We start from the raw sequence: 21634 nt of genomic DNA, 5'->3' as shown, positions 1-21634 counted from the left end.
ACCAGGACTACTCAAATTGAGTGTTTTACACAGCTTTTAAATTTGTCCTTTTTTTTTTTTTTTTTCTGCTAAAGGCTAAAAGCCCATGTATGTCTTCAGGAAGGTAGGACTGTGTAGTGATTTTAGACGAAGTTGATGTGGGGTGAATGAGCACCCAGGCAGTTGGGAGGGGAAACTAATAATGCCATGTTTTCCTTATTCTGGCTGATGTCTCCTGGGTAGTGGCAGGGAAGGGGGAAAAAAGCCAACACACACCTCTCTAAAATTCTCAAAGTAGAGAATTTGCACTCCTTACATTTGAGGAAGAGTGTTTTCTTGGCTTTAGGATACAAGATAGTAATCCTCCATCCTTACAGGACTGTCTTTAGACTTACAGTGAGGAAAGAGAAGGATTTCTAGTGTGTAAGAACAGAGGAGAAGGAACAGGCTGATATATACCCTTTCTGTGAAGGTGGGACTTTGTTACAGAGCTTCTCACTTTTCTTCTGTTCTTGTCCCCCTCCTTTCTCTATGCTACACTGACTTCCACCATGTTTTATGTAATGGCCTGCTAAAATCTCAGAAGAGTACAGAGCCGGTTACCAATCTATCAAAATGCTCCCCCACCATTTGCTTAATTACAATATGACAATCAAACCATATGGTTTAAGTGAGACTTTCTACAACTCGAACCAAAGCCAGATCTTAAATGCCGAGGTGTCAGTGTAGAGAATTAATTCAGGCATTATGTGATTTAAAAGAAAGGCAGTTAGCCTTTTAAAATTTGTGAGTCTACAGCCATAGGGACAAATAAAGAAACATCAATTAAACATAACCATTACTTGTTGGTTATAAAACCAGAAAGATAATGAATGCTTCAATCAATAGCAAAAGGCTGCGTATTGAATCATATTAGAAAGCACATTTGCTCTATCAACATATCCAAAGTTCCAATATGTTAAATACAAATCAGTATCCCTGTGTGACTGACAACATTCTTTACTCAGTGATGCTGATAGGTTGGAGTCAACACACAAAATGACATCAAAAGGCATCGTTCTTCTCATATAAGGAAAAAAAATGAATGAAATGTTATTGATTTAATTGAGAGGTGAAATTTTGGATAGAACTCTCTATTCTTTATATTTCAGTAGGACTCTGACATTTGTTATCATGCCTTGTTTTTGAATAAACAGGTCTTAGAAATTAAATTTCTATCTTATTTTGTCTCTCAGCACTAATACCAGAGGAAATCACAGATATGCATCTCATTTGGAAAGAAGAGTCATTGAAACAAATTCTGATCACACTTGTTTTTAGAAAAATTGTGCTTGAATATGTTCTAGATTAATACTGTAAGTACCACTGCTTTATATAAGGTAAAAAAAAAAAAACAAAACAAAACAAAACCAAAAACAAACCACAAAAAAAAAAAAACCCAAAAAAACCCCAAAACAACCAACCCTCAATCTTAGCTGTGTTTTGGTCTTGTAACTGCTGTCTTTGTGCTTCATGCTTGTGTTCATACCTCTGCCAATAGAGAGCTTTGTGTTGGAAAAAATCTCCCAGTGAATCCCTTTCCCTGATGGAATGGTTATTAGATATCTAAATGCAAAGTCCATTAAAGTAGTTTAATTTTTATATAAGACACAAATCAATATATCAAATCACACTCATATCTATGAAAGTATTCTGTTCTGTGCAAGACTTTTTCCTCTATTATACCCTCAAGATAATGCAGTTACTGTTGTAGTAAGGGGAAGGGAAGGTAGTATTTATGTATTGAAAGTTAAACTATTAAATTGTGAAACTGCTCATAAAGTGGGGTGGGGGGAAGGGTTCCTGTTTATTGTCTCTTAATAATTTATATACCAAATACGTTCAGATTCAATGTAAAAATGTTTTCCCATTGTCAAGCAATATCTAAATCAAACTGCGGTTTTTCTGCATTTATTTTCACCTATAATAAATGTACTGGAGATGATAACATGTACCTACTTCATGGTGTTTTCTGATTGTTAATTAGCAAATATTTGCAAGATTCCTCATATTTGCCAAAATCAAACCCAATTCAGATTTGACCATCCAAAAACCTTCACCATTCCGCTTCCCTTTCTTCCAAAAGCCTACGTGAAAAGAATGTATCTAAGAACACTTATTTTAACATACAAAAACATACAAGGAATGCTACGTTTAGAGCCATCTGAAGTCATCTGTCCCTCACAGTCCCCGTTTGGCACCTGTATCAAGGCATGACAGTTGGCTCCCCAGCTTACAGAGACAATGAATCTTTTTTTTCTGAAACTGCACCTACCAGAAAAGCCTTTACTTTTGTTCCAACGGTGGTGATAGAAGTTGTATTTATAACTTGTTTTGTAGCTAAAGTGCTAGAAGTAAAAGTTTAACATCTTTTGTCCTTAGCTTTACTGAAAAGTACATGCAACCATTTGGCTGATGGGAAAGGGGTGTGCTCCTCAGTTCCTGCTTGAAGATGAATATCCTTACAAATAATAATTACTGTTATGAGAAAATTAGTAACTGTCGTAGTTCAGCCCCGATCAGGACCAGACTACGCAGTCTGTCTCTCGCTTCCCCCACCCTCCGAGAGAATAGGAGGAGATGATATAAGAAAAACAGCTCAAGGTTTGAGATAAGGACGGGGAGAAATCCTTAAAGTTACCGTCACGGGCAAAACAGACTCGACTTGGGGAAAACTATTCATTTATTTCTAAAATTAGCAGGAGAATGAGACAGGGAACAAGATAACCTCCCCCCACCCCTCCCTCTTCCCGGGCTTAACATTATCTCTACTACCTTCCCCTCCCGAGCGGCACGGGGTGGGGAGAGGGAATGGGGGTCGCGGTCAGTTCATCACGCGTTGTTTCACGCCGCTGTATCATCGTCAGGGGAAGAACTCCTCGCATTCCTCCTCTGCTCCAGCGTGGGATCCCTCCCACGGGCCACAGTCCTTCGTGAAACTGTTCCGGCGTGGGTCATCTCTTCCACGGGGTGCAGTCCCTCTAGAACAGCTGTCCCAGCGGGCCCTCCACGGGCCACAGCCTCCTTCAGGCCTCCACCTGCTCCGGCGTGGGGTCCTCCACAGGCTGCAGGTGGATCTCTGCCCCTCCAGGGACCTCCATGGGCTGCAGGGGGACAACCTGCTCCACCATGGTCTTCACCACGAGTTGCAGAGGAATCTTGGCCAGGAGCCATGTTACTCCTCCCCCTCCTTCTTCACTGACCTTGGCATCTGCAGCCATTCCTCACAACAGGCTGGCAGACGTCTCTCAGGATCCTTTTTACATCTTATTCACTTCTCATCTCCTCTCCACTTCTCGCAGCCAGGCTGGGCCGAGTTGGGCCCAGTCGGCTGCCCGGCGAGAGGCCAGAGTGTGAGGCCTGCAAGGCCCATGAGGCTCACGCCTCCCCCTCTCTGCCCCCTGCTCAGCTGCTTCACATCTTCTCCTCCTTTTTTTCCTGTTTTCCCCTACTTAAATACGTTATCGCAGAGGTATTATCACGGGACATTCTGCTACCAATTGGCTTGGCCTTGGCCAGCAGCGGGTCTGCCCTAGGCCTGGCCGAGTCCACTGAACAAAGGGGAGCGACTTCCAGCAGTTTCCTACAGAAGCTACCACCTTAGGCCCCCCCTCACTAACAAAACCAGAACAGTAACACAGTCTTGACTATTTCTTAAGTCGTTCTGGAGGTATCATATATTCTGAGTACCTTAATCTCTGATGATTTCTCTTTATCAATTGGTGGTTGTCAAAAGCAAAGTAGGAAACTCCAGGTACGTGTTTTCCTTCACTTGACCCATTCTTTCTAAGAATAAAATAAGATAGTTAAGAGGACAGAGAACAATTACAAAAACATATCCTGCAAAACTCCCCAAAAAGCCCACCTACCTGGGCCAGCAAAGACAGGAGAGCCCAGGCTGTACAGATGAACATGATCTCTGTTTTGTGCAATACTCCTCCAGAACAGCTGTAATCACATTTCTCCATTATATATCAATTGACCACATGTGGTTCCTGTAAAATTCACACCTTGTTGTAGTTAAGCCCCACTCAGGGCCAAGCTATGCTGTCTCGCACTCACTGTCCCCACCCTCCAGTGGGACAGGGAGGAGAATTAGTAAAGAAAAGAAAGCAAAAAAGGTTTAAGAGAATAACAGAAGAAAAGAAAAGAGAGATGGAAGACAAAGAAACAAAACACAGTAACAGAAAATACTAAAGCACATAATTTACAGTACAACAGCTTACAGCAGATCCTGATGCCCAGCTTCCTTCCAAGTTGGAGAATGCTCCCCCTCAGCACCCTCCTTGTTTACATATTGAGCATGATGTCACACAGGATGGAACAGCCCTTTGGCTGACTTGGGTAAACTTATCCCAGCTCTTGGCTAATTAGTAAACTATCCCAGCTGTGTCCCCCAGCCACAAGGGCCACCAGCTCCAGTTCCTCTCCCAGCTCAGGTGAAAACTAACTCTTTTCTAGCCAGAACTAGGACACACCTATAAGTCTTGCCTCTCAAATTCAGTCAGTGGATATTCACAAGTTTATTTTTGGACACTTTGAGGTGAGTTTTTAATGCAGCAGCCAAGATAACAGCTATCTTACCTCTATGCTATTTCATAGAATGATGGAATATCAGATTGGAAGGGACCTCAAGCATTCCCTGGTCCAACCTTTCCTGGCAAAACCACAGTTTAGACAAGATGGCCCAGCACCTTGTCTAGCCAAATCTTAAGTGTCCAATATTGAGGAATCCACCACTTCCCTGGGGAGACTATTCCAATGGCTGATTGTTCTCATTGTGAAAAATTTTCCTCTTGTGTCCAATTGGAATCTCCCCAGGAGTAACTTGCACCAAAGGGCAAAAAATACACCCATGTTTATAGCAGGGCTAGGGACTAAGTATAGAGCTAACACGATCATAATCTAAAATGCTTCATCATTTTCTTCTTGACATAGTTTTTTCTTATACCAACAAGCACTAAGACAACATCTGGAGGACAGCTCACATTTGAGATTACTCTCAGAAGCAGTGGAGCAGGATTACATCAAGTTTGGCTTCTCCTACGGTACTCAGATAAAATACCATTGGGTTTGTGTTCTCAAGCAGTAGTTTGTAAAGAACGCTCTCAGGTAGCAGAAAAACCAGGGCTGCTCTACAGTAGGGGATGAGATGAGAACCAAGAGTGATAATAGCACAAGCAGCACATCAACGGGGTGTAGTCCCACAATGTCTGAACAGCACAAGTCCTGGACAAGGTAGTGAATCCATTGGAGTCCAGTAGGAACAGCAGGAGATGGGTCTACAACATAGCACTAACATCCATCCAGGCGGCAGAGATGGAAACAGAGATATTTACAACAGTACACTTACAATATACCCTCAACAAGGGTAAGAGACCTACAACTGAGCTCAAATGGGTATCCTGGACCAATGCACAGAGGGTGCTGGTGGAGGTCCCAGCCAAGGCTGGTCAGGGAAATTAAGGCCTATCACTACACTCAGCACCCTGATGTGTGGAATCAGATATTCGTTTTGTTCTAAAAAATGTTCTGAAAGAACGTAAGGTACACATGCCATAATATCAGAGAATTCAAACTAAAAGCACATTTACAAAATAATTGCTGTAGGGCTGCAGAGTCACCTTATGAAGAGTAGGGCTGCAGAGTCACCACAGAAGAAATCCAGGGTAGCCTCAAGGTATGAGATTGTTCCCTACCCCTGTACTATTTAGCAGTATAGATGCAAACATTTGGTCCTGCTAAAACTACTTTGTTCTCCAGTGGCATAGCCTAAACTGAAAAGTGACATAATTAGATATCTGAGGAATCTCCCTGTCCTTTTTAAAGTGAATGGACTCTTTTATCACCAGGTTAAGTGTGACTAGTGTAAGACTTACGCTTATCTGGAACTAACCCTTTTTTTGTTAGCAAAGCAAACTGTCTACTTAAAGTATTTAGAAAGATGTTCCATAATTTCTTTTGGCACTGAAATTTGAAAAGAAATTCAATATATAGTAGTGTAATAGATTACTTTGTTTAATATTTATGCAGCTTGAAGATTATTTTATTTTTTATGTATAGGCTTTTTCAGTGTGTTTACTCATAATTGTGCATGGTTTGCTATCACTTATAATAGCTTTTGGTTGTCTGTTCTAGAGAAGAATAATCAGGAATACTTATGGATGCTTGGAATAAATCTATATAAATTATCCCTGACAGTAAGAGGATATAAGTGTGGCCAGAAGCCAAAAAAAAAAAAAGAAAAAGAGTTTGCAAGGGAAATGAAGGAGGTTGGGAAAGGTTTACTGCTTTCTTCAAACCATGAAAATGACTATATATTTGTCACGTGCAGTGTGTATTTAGTGAGGAAAGTGGTAAAAATGTTTAGTGATGGATGAACTATGAAGTGAATTCAGGGTTTTCATAGAATGTAGATGCAAGTTAAGCAAAACAGACAGGATAGTGATTTTAAAAAGGAAAAAAAATGCTGATAAATGTGTAGTATGTTCTGTGGGCGTGCATCACTGTCAGTGTTCTTCCATCCCACCTCTCTTCCCAGGCTCATATGAATGACCATCTTATAAGAGATGTAGGGTTCTATTTATGTGGAAGAAAGTGAATAATTCAATTTACTTGACACATGTAGCCTCTTAACCACTTTATCTTTCCATAGCATGATTCCTATGAATTTATTTGTTAAAACTTTGTCGTAGTTCAGCCCTGATCAGGACCAGACTACGCAGTCTGTCTCTCGCTCCCCCCACCCTCCAAGAAAATAGGAGGAGATGATATAAGAAAAAACAGCTCAAGCTTTGAGATAAGGACGGGGAGAAATCCTTAAAGTTACCATCACGGGCAAAACAGACTCGACTTGGGGAAAACTATTCATTTATTTCTAAAATTAGCAGGAGAATGAGACAGGGAACAAGATAACCTCCCCCCACCCCTCCCTCTTCCCGGGCTTAACATTATCTCTACTACCTTCCCCTCCCGAGCGGCACGGGGTGGGGAAAGGGAATGGGGGTCGCGGTCAGTTCATCACGCATTGTTTTATGCCGCTGTATCATCGTCGGGGGAAGAACTCCTCGCATTCCTCCTCTGCTCCAGCGTGGGGTCCCTCCCACGGGCCACAGTCCTTCGTGAAACTGCTCCGGCGTGGGTCATCTCTTCCACGGGGTGCAGTCCCTCTAGAACAGCTGTCCCAGCGGGCCCTCCATGGGCCACAGCCTCCTTCAGGCCTCCACCTGCTCCGGCGTGGGGTCCTCCACGAGCTGCAGGTGGATCTCTGCCCCTCCGTGGACCTCCATGGGCTGCAGGGGGACAACCTGCTCCACCATGGTCTTCACCACGAGTTGCAGAGGAATCTTGGCCAGGAGCCATATTACTCCTCCCCCTCCTTCTTCACTGACCTTGGCGTCTGCAGCCATTCCTCACAACAGGCTGGCAGACGTCTCTCAGGATCCTTTTTACATCTTATTCACTTCTCATCTCCTCTCCACTTCTTGCAGCCGGGCCGGGCCGAGTTGGGCCCAGTCGGCTGCCCGGCGGGTGGCCAGAGGGTGAGGCCTGCAAGGCCCATGAGGCTTGCACCTCCTCCTCTCTGCCCCCCGCTCAGCTGCTTCACATCTTCTCCTCCTCTTTTTCCTGTTTTCCCCTACTTAAATACGTTATCGCAGAGGCTTTATCACAGGACATTCTGCTACCAATTGGTTCGGCCTTGGCCAGCAGCAGGTCCGCCCTAGGCCCGGCCGAGTCCACTGAACAAAGCGGAGCGACTTCTAGCAGTTTCCCACAGAAGCTACCACCTTAGGCCCCCCCTCACTAACAAAACCAGAACAAACTTAAATGGCTTTTTCTATACCCCCATCAGAACAATGTTCTAACTTCACAGAGAAGGCTGTTTTCTACAAGTGTTAAGTATGTAATGCTAGAAATTCAAGAATGTATTATGTTTTTCCCTTTTGTAATCAGAGTAAAAGTAAGAGGTGCAGTGAATTTTATTGCCAATGACTGGCAGATTTTTCGGAAGAAATAAAATAAATTCAATTTAGAAAAGTTAAATTTGTACACCATCTTGCATAACAAATGTGTGTAATTGGTAAAATCAGCAAAAGAGTTTGTAGATATATATATAGCTGTTCATAATTATTTTATTTTCCTTTAGCATCAAAACTGTAATCATTCCTGAGTTTGCCTTTTCACTCTTGAGGATGTGTGCTGTACTCTCCTTTATACAAAACTCCTTATGACAGACAGTCAGTTTTCCTCTCAATTTAAAGTATCACGTGTGTCTTTATTTCTGTATCCATCACAGGAATACTGATATCCAATACTTAGAGTAGCTTTTTTTAAGAGGCTAATTTATGTAAGCATATATCCTCAGATTAGAAGTATTTTCAGAAACCATCAATTTCTGGGCTACATTTCCCATGGGTAGTGGTTTTGTTGAAAATGCCAGAAGGCGACATGAAAAAGGCATGGAGGAATGTGAGAATGAAGGACAGAAGGTGGTGCAAAGGGAAAACAGCTGTTAGATGAGGCTTCAAGGGAAACTTGAAAAGACTGGCAGATGTGCTACACTTGTCAGAATTCAGAAAGCCCTCCGTGGACTGAAATACACAGCACTTACCTATTTAATAAGGTGAGAATGCCACTTGGGATATTTTCCTATCTTTTTGCTAAGACTCAAGACACCTAGATCCACCCTTTTTCCACATCCATCTTCTTCTTTTCCATGATGTTTGAACATACCACAGTCTCAGCCCATAGTTTCTTCTGAAAGCAAAACTAAGGCCTGACAGATGCACATCTATATGTTCCAAAATACAAGTATTCTTTCACTTTGTTTGTTTTTCCTAGCGTAGTAGAGTTTAAATAACAAGTCATGTTACTATTCTACTATTTTGTTTTCTTTTAATAAAATTATCTCTTTTGTCTACAAACAATACAAGTGACTTTTGCACTATTGCACTATTGCTGTGCTGTGAGATGTTTTTATTTTTGACTTCCAAACTACAGAATTAAAATGTTGTCCCGAAGTTTCCATCAAGCTAATCTATTAGTTGAAAAAGAGATCTGTTATTATATATGTAGTGTGAGCATTCTTTTCAATTATGAGCTGGGATTTTAGAGTCAAAACTCAATTCCGTGCTCATAATTGATTTGCTGTTGCTGCATGATTCTGGGTAAGACACTTCCTTCTCTGTCCCCTGTAAACCAGATGTAATTTTATCAACTTTTTTTTTGTTGTTGTTGTGAAGCACTTCAGCTCTTCTGTGAAAATGAGGAGAGTTGAGAAGTACTATTTTTATTAACTCTTACATTTTGGGCTATTTTTTTTTTTAAGATAGGCTTTAATTCCAATGTACTTTTGAAAAGATGACCAATAGATATAAATTATTGTCAATTGGAATGCCAGGTTAACTGATCCACTAATCAAATGAGTTTACTGAACAAGAAAATTCTGTATAGCTTAAGTAGGCAAGTTGCAGTGCATCAGATTCTCACAAAGCAAAATAAGGAAAAGGTCGTGAGGAAGAGAGTAGTTCACTCTCTCTCTGGAGCAATTTGGGGACATATTCTTCCTCTTCTTTTGCAAGCACCCTTCCTTGTGCTGACATGGAGCAAGTAAATATTTCCCCTCATTTGGGACAGATTGCAAGAGCAGTCATGCTTCTGATCTTTACAGTAAAAACTTTGGATCCCCAAAATCCACTTGTTCCATGATAATGGCATTTATTCTGTCTTTGAAACCTTTCTCACAGGGAAGCTACTTCCCCTGGAACCCTTTATTCTCAATTTCTGTGTACCATTTCTTATAGTTTTCTCAATTTCATGTTCTCCCATTTGTGATGGCATTCCCTCAAAACAGGCAGTCACACTCCTCAGGGTCAGCCAAACTGCCTAACTTTAGCTTGGTGTATAGTAGATCCCAAGAGCCAGATTCATGCCTTGCATATTCTCTTCTCATTTGTGGGAAGACAGTTCTTGCTAAGGTATTTTCTGAAGTGCTTTGACATGTCTGTATAAAAATGCAAATGTATGTTTGGACAGTCATAAAAATAAGTTTCTTTTATAAAGAGCTATATGTATTGAAGGTATAAGGATAGGTTTTATATTTAATAACATAGTCAATTAGGAAAAAGCCAGAACTGAGTCACATATGGTACTGCAAAGGCAGAATATATATTTTTTTTATTTTGATCTATCAACATTTTTTTTCAGTAAAGTAACTTACTACTTTCAAGGATTGCCATGTATGTGGAGTAAAAATTAATGATAAGTTTCCAGCACATAGTGGCTTCCTGTTGATATGTGTATTTTTTTTCTCTCAACAAAAAAAAAAAAGTTTTTATTTGCATCTGAAAGCAACCCTTTATTAGGTATAAAATACTGGCTTTTGTGCTTTTTTAAAGTTGTGCTGAGCTTGTTGAGTTGTCTTTTCAAATGCAGGGCTACTCAGGAGTGGCTTGCAGACAGGCAAGCTGGAGAAGGATCATCTGACAGCGATCACTATGACTGCTTTGTATTTCTTTCATTTGCAGTCATATGTAATAGGGAAATCCCACTCTTGGTGCAGCCAGGGTGCCATCCCACCCTGGATCTCAGACCAAAATGCAAAGCACATTTGGCTGTGTCTGACGAAAGTGGTCCCCACACATGCATGAAGGAGGACAGAGGCGCAATGGCAGATTGGGGAACTTGTATAGCACTGTCCCGGCTGTTCCCAGGGCTGCAGCAGAAGGGTGATCAGCGTGTAAGAGTCCCATCCACATGAACATGAAGGAGCACAAAGGTGCAGTGGCAGGCAGGAAAACTTCAACAGCCCAGTCAGAGGAAGGGACAGTCTGCCCTGGCTCCTTCCAGGAAAGCCTCAGCCCCCCTGTCTGGCTGTGAAACCCATCAAGATGAGTCAATGAGAGCAGATCTCAGGTGGACTGTTCAGATTGAGTGGCACTACAGGATACAGGGAAGAGCATATAGGGATTGTTCAAAGCTCATTATGGGTTGTTCAGGAGGAGGAACAAAAGGTGAAGAAAGAGGGGGATCAAGGTGATTAGGGGAGGATCAGGAATGGGAAGGTAAAAAGATAAGAGGTTAAAAGGGTCTAGATGTATGTAAACTGGGCTTGTCAGTATGCTTGTCTGACCATGCTCTATGCCTAATCACTGCAGTCTGCCTTATCTTCTCAGTAAACTACATTTCTGTTTTCTTGGGTGAAGGCTTCCCTATTCCGAGTGCGTCTTTGTTAACGGAGGTGTAGGTGCCAGCAGCTGCAGTGAGACCAGGGATCACAGGGCCTAGGCTTCTGTGGCCAGCAACTGGAGTTTTCTCATCAGCAAATATCAAGCTGAACTAGCTGGCAAGTTCAGGCAATGACTAGGTTAAGTAGCTTGGGAACTAGGTATTGAAGTGGTTGTAAGTCTAGGTCAGATATGTGTATATCTCTGAGGAGAAACTCATGTATGTTAAATTATATGTGTATAGCATGTAAACCAGCCATATAGTTCTTTCACTAAATAGTTTTTTTTTTCCAAGACTTACAAACCTAAATACTTTCCGGCTTTTGTCACCAGATGTCTCCCCGTTTTCTCTTTTCATTCTAGTAATCTTTCTCTGCATCTGTTCTGATTTCAATTTACCTTTTCCGATCATTAGCCTTCCGAACAGTACAGGTTTCAACCAATCTCACCAGTGATCACACAAGAGACATAGAGCTTTAATTTGGCCTTTCTATGGCCTCAACTGTGTGATGATGCCAAATACAGTATTGTCTTCTACACAAAATTATAAAATTCCTAATCAACAATTTACCAGTATATTCACTGAGAGAACAGCTGGTAAAACATTCTTACCCTCACAAAATGAAAATAGCTGAAATTATTGCAGATTATAATACACTTCTTTTTTTTTTAAGCTAATATTAGAAAAAGCAGAAAGTCAGTTTAAAAGGGATAATTCTAATATTCTATTAGCATTGTTCCTGTTTTCAATATCCAACTAGAAGTGGGACCTGTTGTAGTGCTTGTGTTATTTTTAAATGTCATCCAAGATGAATGAAACCCTTCCTCTACTACCAAAGAAAAATAACCCAACTTGGGAGTTGAAAAAAAAGAACAAGAAAAAAGTCATATGAGGACATATCTGTCCTATTTAAAGTATTTTAGCAGAAATTAATGTATTTTCTTTTGTTTCTGCATGTAGGAATAATGTCTCTGTTGCACAGCCTGTGGGGTGCCTTGATTCCAGTTAGAAGGATGTCACTTCTTTTGGGTAGCTGGGTCCCAAGAAGGAGGATCCAGCTATGGGGCATGTATCTTTTAGGGAAATATGCTTGTGAACATGTCAAGTTCGCAGTAGGACTGTACCAGGCTATCGGCAGAGAACTCAAAGTGAATGCCATGGGTTCCTCAAACTGGTCATTGCACAAATAGCAGTTACTATACACTCCTAGCATCTCAAATTCTTATAGACTCCACTGAAGACTGTTGTTCCCAAATCAAATGTGATTTAGCTGCTTACATTTTCCAGTCATCTCCAACTATAGCTTATTAACATCAGAACATAGATAGTGATAGAGCAGGATTGTCATAGAGCTTTTTAATATTCAAAGTTACCTCCTAAGATATTTCTATTGGTAGAGGTGGTGTGTTTTTTTTTTTTAATGGAGGAAAAGAAAAAAAAACCAAAAGGAAGGAAGTAAATTCTGCATTTTTAAGTAGTACTAGAGGGCAGGTAAGAAGCTTTTTGAATCTCTAACTAAAGCTATTTTTCAGGAACAGCAATTCTTCCTTTGCTTAGTATATAATAACATTTAATGTGAACTCAGTAAGAGACACTTCAAATAAAAATATTGACATGCTGGCATGCTTTTATATGAAGATTCTTTGCTGTGAGAAAGCACTGTAATAACATTTCAAAGCCATCCTCAGCTAAATAAAGGTTACTCTGCAGTGCTCACAAGAGAAAAGAGAAAAGTTTGTTCATCTAACATGTCCTACCGCAAACTGACAGTTGGAAAAACAGCTAAGAATCAGAAATGAAACCTTGATTCTAATCCTTCTACTTTCAAAATGTGGCTATACTTCAGAAGGGATGAATTGACTTACTCTTACTTCATCTCAGACCACAGGTGAAGGAAAGGTGTTAGAGGTTCTCCTTACAGATCCTCTTTCAGTGACATAAATTACATTCAGCTAAACATGATTCCTCGATTCTAGTCCTTTGAGACTGGAAGCTACTCACTACCAGAAAACTCATGTTCTTTTAGAACAATGATGTAAACCACATTTTATCTTGTTTTCATTTTTTTTAAGGAAGAAATAAAGGCTGGATGGAAAAGAGCGATAGGAGGGGTGAAAAAAAAGCCTTAAGGGGAGAGAGATACACTGTAATATGAAACTACGCTCTCTCCATTTCCAAGTAGACATGAGAAACATAAACATGATAATGCTTTTTAACTGGACTTCCAAACATTTTTAAGTGCTCAGTTAAGATTGTGGGAATTGGTGTTTGTGAGAGGGATTAGTCACAAGGTATCCTTGCTCAAAACCTCTTCAGTTTGCAGAAGATGATTTTTAAATTATTTTCTTTACTCTTTGCAAAGAAGTAAAATCTATTCCTTCAAAGCTGCCACAATGTTAAGACTTAATTACTGTTCCTCCTCATACTTACATGTACCTAAGCCATCCTCATGTAATAGCTGAAGTATGGAATAGTATATATCCTGAGAAAGTTCGATTGCTATGCTTCGTGTTGGCACATGGCTACACCAGTTCTAATGTGTTCTTGCTTATAGAATCATAGAATGGTTTGGGTTGGAAGGGACCTTTAAAGGTCATCTAGTCCAACCCCCCTGCAAGGAGCAGGGACATCTCCAACCAGATCAGGTTGCTCAGAGCTTCATCCAACCTGGCCTTGAATGTTTCCAGGGATGGGGCATCTACCACCTCTCTGGGCAATCTCTTCCAGTGTTCCACCATCCTCATCGTAAAAAATTTTTTCCTTATTTCCAGTCTGAATCCACCTCCCTCTATTTTAAAACCATTACCCCTTGTGCTATCTCAACAGACATTGCTGAAGAGTCTCTCCCCATCTCTCTTATAAGCCCCCTTTAAGTACCAGAAGGCTGCTATAAGGTCTCCCTGGAGCCTCTTCTTCTCCAGGCTGAACAGCCCCAACTCTCTCAGCCTGTCCTAATAGCAGAGGTGCTCCAGCCCTCTGATCATCTTTGTGGCCCTCCTCTGGACTCACTCCAACAAGTTTATGTCATTCTTAGGTGTCTTTGCTGTCTTACCTTTAGGTTAATTGTCTTGCCTTTAGCGTTGTATGCTAAGCTGTAGTTAGTGTATCATCTCTTCTTGATCACATTTCAATTGCAAAAAGAAAATTACACAAAATTTTAGTTATGCAAAGATGTTACATAACTTTCTTGCCTGCTTAAACTGTATATTTATTCATGTACATTAATTATAATTATTACTCTGGCTCCTTGTACTAAAATATTACAGAACTACAGTTAGGATTTAATCACGTATAAATAATCATTTCAGCAGACTCAGTGTATGAAAGCAGAATTCCCTGTGACACTGTAGTACTCCTTGCAGCAGGAGTAAGTATTTGTATCACATGAACCTTACTGGTTTGTTTTCCATAGAAACCTTTTGCAATTGAATGTAATTTCATTATCAATAGACTCTACTTTTGTTTTGCAGTTTTTCAAATGCTAACCATTTCTGAGATTTGGAGTTAAAGTTCCTATATGGATTTCCTTTCTACCTCTGTTGCCTTAAAAAGCAGGCCTGCAGTTTTCCCTAGAGTTCCCCTTGTATTGCTTAACAGAAGAAAACCATCTTCCCTTACCAGGAGATTTGCGGTATTGACTCAACAGTCCTGTTGAAGATGAATAGGCTACCTATCCAGCCCAGATTTGATGGACTGTCAGGGAAAAATAACTTCATGAACAGTCTGATCTATTGTTCTGTTATTCCACCTGCTCTCCCTCTCTGGTTCTGTTATCTGAATATATATGTATTCAGGAGTGTGTGTGTATTTATGTACGCATATTAAAAGATTCAGTTGCAGATGCTCTGAGGAGAAAAACTGGCATAAAAAATTACAAGTGTTTGGTTTCAATTTTCTGTGGCTAATTCCAGTGATTTACTTTTAGCTTTTCTTGTGGATGGAATGGTTTCTTACATTTTGAATTCATAAATTAGAGAAAGTTCAATTCTTGGGAACATTTGGTTCTTCCAACAGCTTATTTGAGCTAATATGATTTATAAAAGGAAAGTGTAATTTCTCAGTCAAAATGTAGCCTTTTCTCAGTTTCTAAGAAAAATGCCTTTATTGCAACAACTAGCTATGCATTATTACTCAACATTGTCTATAATTGGGAAAACGGAGTAGTCCATGCTCTAGAGCAGTCTATGACCCAGGTCCACACAGCTGAGTTAGCAGGAGGTAGAACACTTATAGGTTGGTGAAGTGTGCCTACTGCATAAAAAACACAGCTAAACTAATGTTGATTTCAAAGGTCAGGAGCAAAAAACTCCTGTCACTGCTCAGGCAGTGACACTAGATCTTCTGGAGAAAATGCAGACGAGGTAGATCTGTCTGATGTTGGACACATCTGAGTCTGAGTTAGAACCTGGAATCATCACAGAATCATAGAATGGCTTGGGTTGGAAGGAACCTTAAAGACTGTTTAATTCCAACTCCCCTGCCATGAGCAGGGACACCTTCCACCAGACCAGGTCACTCTAAGCCCCATCCAACCTGGCCTTGAACACTTCCAGGGATGGGGCATCCTCAGCTTCTCTGGGTAAACTGTTCCAGTGCCTCACCACTCTCACAGTAAATAATTTCTTCCTTAGGTCTAGTCTAAACCTACCCTCTTCCAGTTTGAAGCCATTACCCCTTGTCCTATCACTACATCCTGTTGTCTAAAGTCCCTCTCCAGCTTTCTTACAATCCCCCTTTTAGGTACTGGAAGGCTGCTATAAGGTCTCCCTGGAGCCTTTTCTTCTCCAGGCATAGCAGCCCCAACTCTCAACCTGTTTGCATAGCAGAGGTGCTCCAGCCCTCTGATCGTCTTTGTGGCCCTCCTCTGGACTCCTTCCAACACGTTCATGTCCTTATGTTGAGGGCTCCAGAGCTGGATGGAGTACTCCAGGTGTAGAGGGAGTAGAGGGGGAGAATCAACTCCCTCGACCTGATTTTGCTTCTTTTGATGTAGAAAGCCAACCAGGATGTCGTTGGCTTTCTGAACTGCAAGTGCACAATCAAAAGACAGTATAAGCATAGTCCATGTGCCTTGGGTAAAGGATAAAGCTATGTTTATCTTCTTTATTCTATTCCAGCTACAGGCATGGTGTTCTGTTTTCCTGTTGTGTGTCACAGGAAAAGTAACAAACCAAATGTCCTTAAGTTGATGATACACAGCGTAGGCAAATTTGGTCTGTCCATTCTCACTGTCCAATGGTCAAAATACCATGTAGTTTATGATAGCTGTTGATTAAGAAAGTTGGTTGTTTTTTTTTTTTTTCTGTTTATACCCTACTTATGATTATGATGTTCCAAGGAACAATTTGACGATATACAGAGAAAGATGTCATCTCCTGGATGACCTCCAACCTGCTACAAACACTGTAAAAATCTTCATGAGATTCAGTGAATAAGTTCAGATAAGCATCCTAATACCTAAGGTTATTGAACCTTTTAAGGCTTTCCCTAGAACTTCCTAGGAATTTCCTTTTCTCTATCTGTCCTTTGCCGTCTTTTGGTTTTTATTCTGTCTTTGTAACACCTTATTCCTCATGTGCTTTTTAACCTTACCTATTGGAAAAATCTCTACTGCTGCCTCTGTGCCTTTCTGCCAAATGGTCTCTTGCCTATTTTTTTTTGTGTTTGTCCTTTACTACTCTTTCTCACTTTTTTTTTCTTTTATTGAATTATAACATTAAAATGTGGTCATTCTCTCGTTTTAGACAACAGACTAAGGATCAGCAAAAGATTTGGTTCAGAAGTCTGCAGGTAGTACTTGTATGTGATTATTCTGGTGAAGTCTATTAAAAATATGTTTCATTTGCCAGAATAAACAGCACTTGTATAAATAGATTGAGAGACATGTACTGCCTCACCTAAGCTTCACTTTTGTGCTTAAATGTATGATCTCCTCAAAATCTTTGTATGTCTGTTTGCTGCAGCTGTCACTCTAATCAGCTTGCAGAAATTGAAAATTTCCCTTCCCTTTTACCTAAGAATATTTAGGCTTTTTTTTTTTTTAACAAGTATATGTTTTGACTTGTCAGAAAATTCATGCTGCTAAGATTGAATCCCTCCCTTTTTGCAACTATAAAGTTTGGTTTTACGTTTATCCATGCCACTGTTTTACTACTATGCCACTGTTTTACCTGGTTTCTGTAACTGCATTTAAATCTCACTGTTGATGAAGAATAACATCACATAGGTACTCTGAAAACTTTATGATATTGGTAAAAATTACCTCTTTCTCCAGAGCATCCTCGTGTAGTGGAGCTGTTTTTGGATAGGCACTAGGGTTCAGCTATTCCAATGAGATTAAAAACTTTTTTTCTTTCCAGTCTGAAGAATCTCTGCAGCCCCCTTATAAGGTGTATTTACATTCTGACTTCACATCACCCTTTGGCTGCAAGCAATATACAAGCTTTCTTTTCCAGATAACAATCTCCTTCATTCCTGATGAGAAAGAACTGTAGAATTGTAAATTGTGGTTTGTAACAGATTCAACCATCTCTTTCTAAACTGTTATAATGAAAATTACAACAATTTCAAAGAACCGAGAAAAACAATTTTATTTTTTCTTACTTTCTTGCGTTCATGCCTTTCCAGAAAAAAAGTTCATAGAGGAAAATAGACAGTGTCAATTTTATTTTTCCTTATGTTATAGTATAATTGGAATAAGGTTTTAGGTTATCTGTAAATATAAATTAGAATTATTTAGAACTCTTGCTCAAATAGAGTGCAGTTATATCTTTCTAACAGCTGCAGTGAAATGAGGTTGAGAAGCAATGATCCTTAGTGTTCAGCTGCTCCCTCAAGATGTGGGTCTGTGTGTGGGCCACTGAGTCTCCTCTCAAGGGCTTTAAAAAGTCAGACACATTATAGCATGCATGGTTTGGAGGTTAAGACTGTTTAAACCCCTCTAAACTGATGTCTCAGAAAAAATATGATTCTATGGAGTCTTTGAGCTTATAAATAGACTTATTTTGGATTCTCTGGAAAGTCTGAATTCCATTTTCATTGAATTGCCTTCTTTTCCCCATTCCCATAATGGCTAATACTTTTATAAAGGCACAAAGTGAATTCAAGGTGTATGCCTCTAACTTTTGAAATACACAGGTGCTGTATTGTCATCCATTCAAAATAGTGTCATCTGCTTGCCATGCCCTTATTTTAATAAAAACAATTCAGATATTTACAGTAGAGAAGTGACATGACCTTGAAAAATGATAATGTTCCTACTGCAAAGGTGAATATTCCCCAATCACTCACTGACCAATTCATCCACACACAGTCACAGACTGTATTAAAAGCTTCTAGCAGAGTTTAATGTATTCACCCTCTCCCTTTTAATAAATGTGCTAGAGGCAGGATTTTTAGTTTTTGCTTGACTGAAATGAGGCGTGTCTAGATAAAACACACAGGAGCATTTTAATCTCATCTATCTTCAGGCATCTAAAAGTTTGATTTCTAATCTGCACAATTTGTCTGGGTTTCCTCTATAACTAAGAGCTAAAAACAGAATTGTCACATAGTGATTTTTCTCAGACAAAATATGTCTCAGGTGAGATAGATTGCTTTCTGGACATAGCAATTTTTTTTTTTTTTTTTGTTCTATTTTATGGAGGGAGTTTATATGAACAACCTAAACCAGACATACAACTTTTAGCTAATTGAAATTAGATGGTGTTAATCTTAGGCAAATGTCTTGAATTAATTTTGATATATAAACTAGATAGAATTTCTGCATGTGTTAAAACCACAAGATTCCTGCCTTCTTCAAATTCATCTCTTCACTTTCAACCACACTCTTATGTAAATATATTGCAAATCCAAATGTATTCCTAATCACAATGAATACAGAACTAAGCCTCTCTACGTCTCTGTTGCTAACTTGTGTTGTTTCTAAGACTGAGCAGAATAAGGATGTATATATCTTCGGAGATCTATCCAGTTATTTTTCATGCTGTGCCTGGAGGGATGGAGCTCTCCATGTTGCTACAAAGCAGCAGCGTTTGACTGGTAGTCCTCTCCCGTGGCCCATTCAGAAGGGCAGAAATTCTTCTACATGTCTCAACGTGACAGAAGATGGTCTTCAGTTTAAGAAATTTGTTTTCAGATTTGGAATTAGAGGGCTTTATATTACTGCCTATATGGAGTGCCATTTGAAATATTTTAGAATACCTGTATATCAGATTTATCATAGAACTTATGTGGACCTCTGCTTTTCTGGATTGACAGTGGCAAACACTCCAGAACACCTGAAATTCAGCTAAAGGCTCATGTTTAGGCAACAAAACTAAGCCAAGAAGTAGTGTGTGATTCAAGTAATCCCTTGCAAACAGTAACAAACAATCCACACTTCAGCATCTTCAGTTCAAACTATTTGGGAAGCACAAGGGAGCAGTTAACCTGTAAGGGGAAAAAAATGTCTGAAGGTTTAGTTAATGATATTGACAATAACTGGTGGTCATGTCGGCATCATGCTTGGTACATATTGTGTAACTCAGACACCACCCTACCACCCCATCCATACCAGCGTCCCACCTATGCTCCTCAGCAGTGCAAACCTCTGTCAGTACCATTCCAGTTGTCAGGTTTTAGGCCATTTCTAACATGGATTGTGGTGGGATACTTTGTTGATAGGTATGTTTACATTTAAATTACTTGGAAACACATCACACTTGCAGGACATATCATTCACCAAGTGAAACCGTACTTGATTGGAAAAAGCACAGTAGAATTCCCTATTGGCAATACTAGCAACACCAAGAGCATTCGGTCTAACTATTTATCAACATGGATATGTAATGAAATACTAGTGGGAACAATGCTTCAGAGACTTTATTTTTCATAAAAGAGCTAGACATCAATGTTTTTCCCCTTTTATCTGGAATATGTATGTTATGTTAAAAAATGTTAATGTTAAATGTTAAAAAATGCCTTCAAACCTACTAAGTAAGGGCATGGCTTTACATGATTTTTTTTTTCGTAACCTCATTAACTTTGGCATTTAAAGATTTACGGGTTTTTTTTTATTATTTTTTTCCTCTAAGTGATCAATTTTTTTTTGCCTTATGCCTCCTACATTAATTTAAAATTATCAGTGCTGGTAATGTGCCATGTGAGTGTGCTTCTGTGTAGGAAAAACCTTTCTTAAAGGACATAGCATTTGGAAGAAAGGCAGACATGAGGAAAAGGGAGGAAGAAATTTAAACAAATTTAGATAATTAGGTAACCCTTTCTATTTCCCCCTTGTCCTCTTCATTTCCTGAGATAGACTGCTCTGTAATTCAAGCTGTACTTTGCCTAATATGCATTTTGTGATTTCCCACAAGACAGCTATGGTCAGCACAGGAGCCAAAGTAATGTGAGGCAATCAGCCCAAGAACAGTTGAAAGGTTAGTGTTAAATGGATATGAACATTTTGTACCATACTGGTTACTTTAATTGATTTGGCATATCTCAGACATTCAGGAACATGCCTGGTTCTCTCTCCAGCATGGTTTGATGCAAGACACACTCAATCTCTTATCAGTTTCCTTTGCTTTTAAAGACTTCAAAATTCTATCTAGGCTTTCTTTTTACCTCTTAAAACATGCTTAAAACACTTAAAACTGCTTAAAGATGCTTAAAACTTCTTTCATGGCAGAGATTTGAACTCCTTGCTCCAAATACCAGCATGAGAGAGAGAGTAAGGGGAGCTGTGGTGGCATTTTTTTCATTTGCTAGGAGAAATGTCAAAGTTTTCAGATTGAAACATCAAGGAAAGCTGATGTGGAAACTGCTAGTATAATCAATAGGAATCACTAAAATGTAAAAGTACATAAGCATAAGCATTAATAAATTTGGGGGACAAACTTTTACACAATGAACATATTACAGACAATGTCCCATCACACTCAGTGATAATTGCTTAATTTTTAACAAAGTTGTAGGTTAAATGCCTGATGCTATGTGCAAACAAGAAGAGTTAGAGATGTGTGCATGTCTGCAGGGCTATGACCTTGTTGGCATCACTGAGAGGTGGTGAGATGGCTCCTATGACTGGAGCATTGGGATGGAGGGATACAGGCTTTTTAGGAAGGACAGGCAGGGGGGACAAGGAAGGGGTGTCACCCTCTATGTAAATAACCAGCTGGAGTGCACGGAGTTCTGCCTGGGGATGGATGAAGAGCTGAGAGAGAGCTTATGGGTCAGGATTAAAGGGAGGGCAGGGACAGATGATATTATAGTGCAAGTTTGCTATAGGCCACCTGACCAGGAGGACCGAGCGGATGAGGCCCTCTACAGACAGATAAGAGCAGCCTAACTTTCATAAGCCCTAGTTCTCATGGGAGACTTCAGTCATCCTGATATCTGTTAGAAGGAC

This window comes from Chlamydotis macqueenii, chromosome 1, assembly GCF_036417535.1.
Source record: "Chlamydotis macqueenii isolate bChlMac1 chromosome 1, bChlMac1.mat, whole genome shotgun sequence".
Lineage (NCBI taxonomy): Eukaryota > Metazoa > Chordata > Aves > Otidiformes > Otididae > Chlamydotis > Chlamydotis macqueenii.
The sequence above is the reverse complement of the archived record's forward strand: the minus strand, read 5'-3'. Positions refer to the sequence as shown.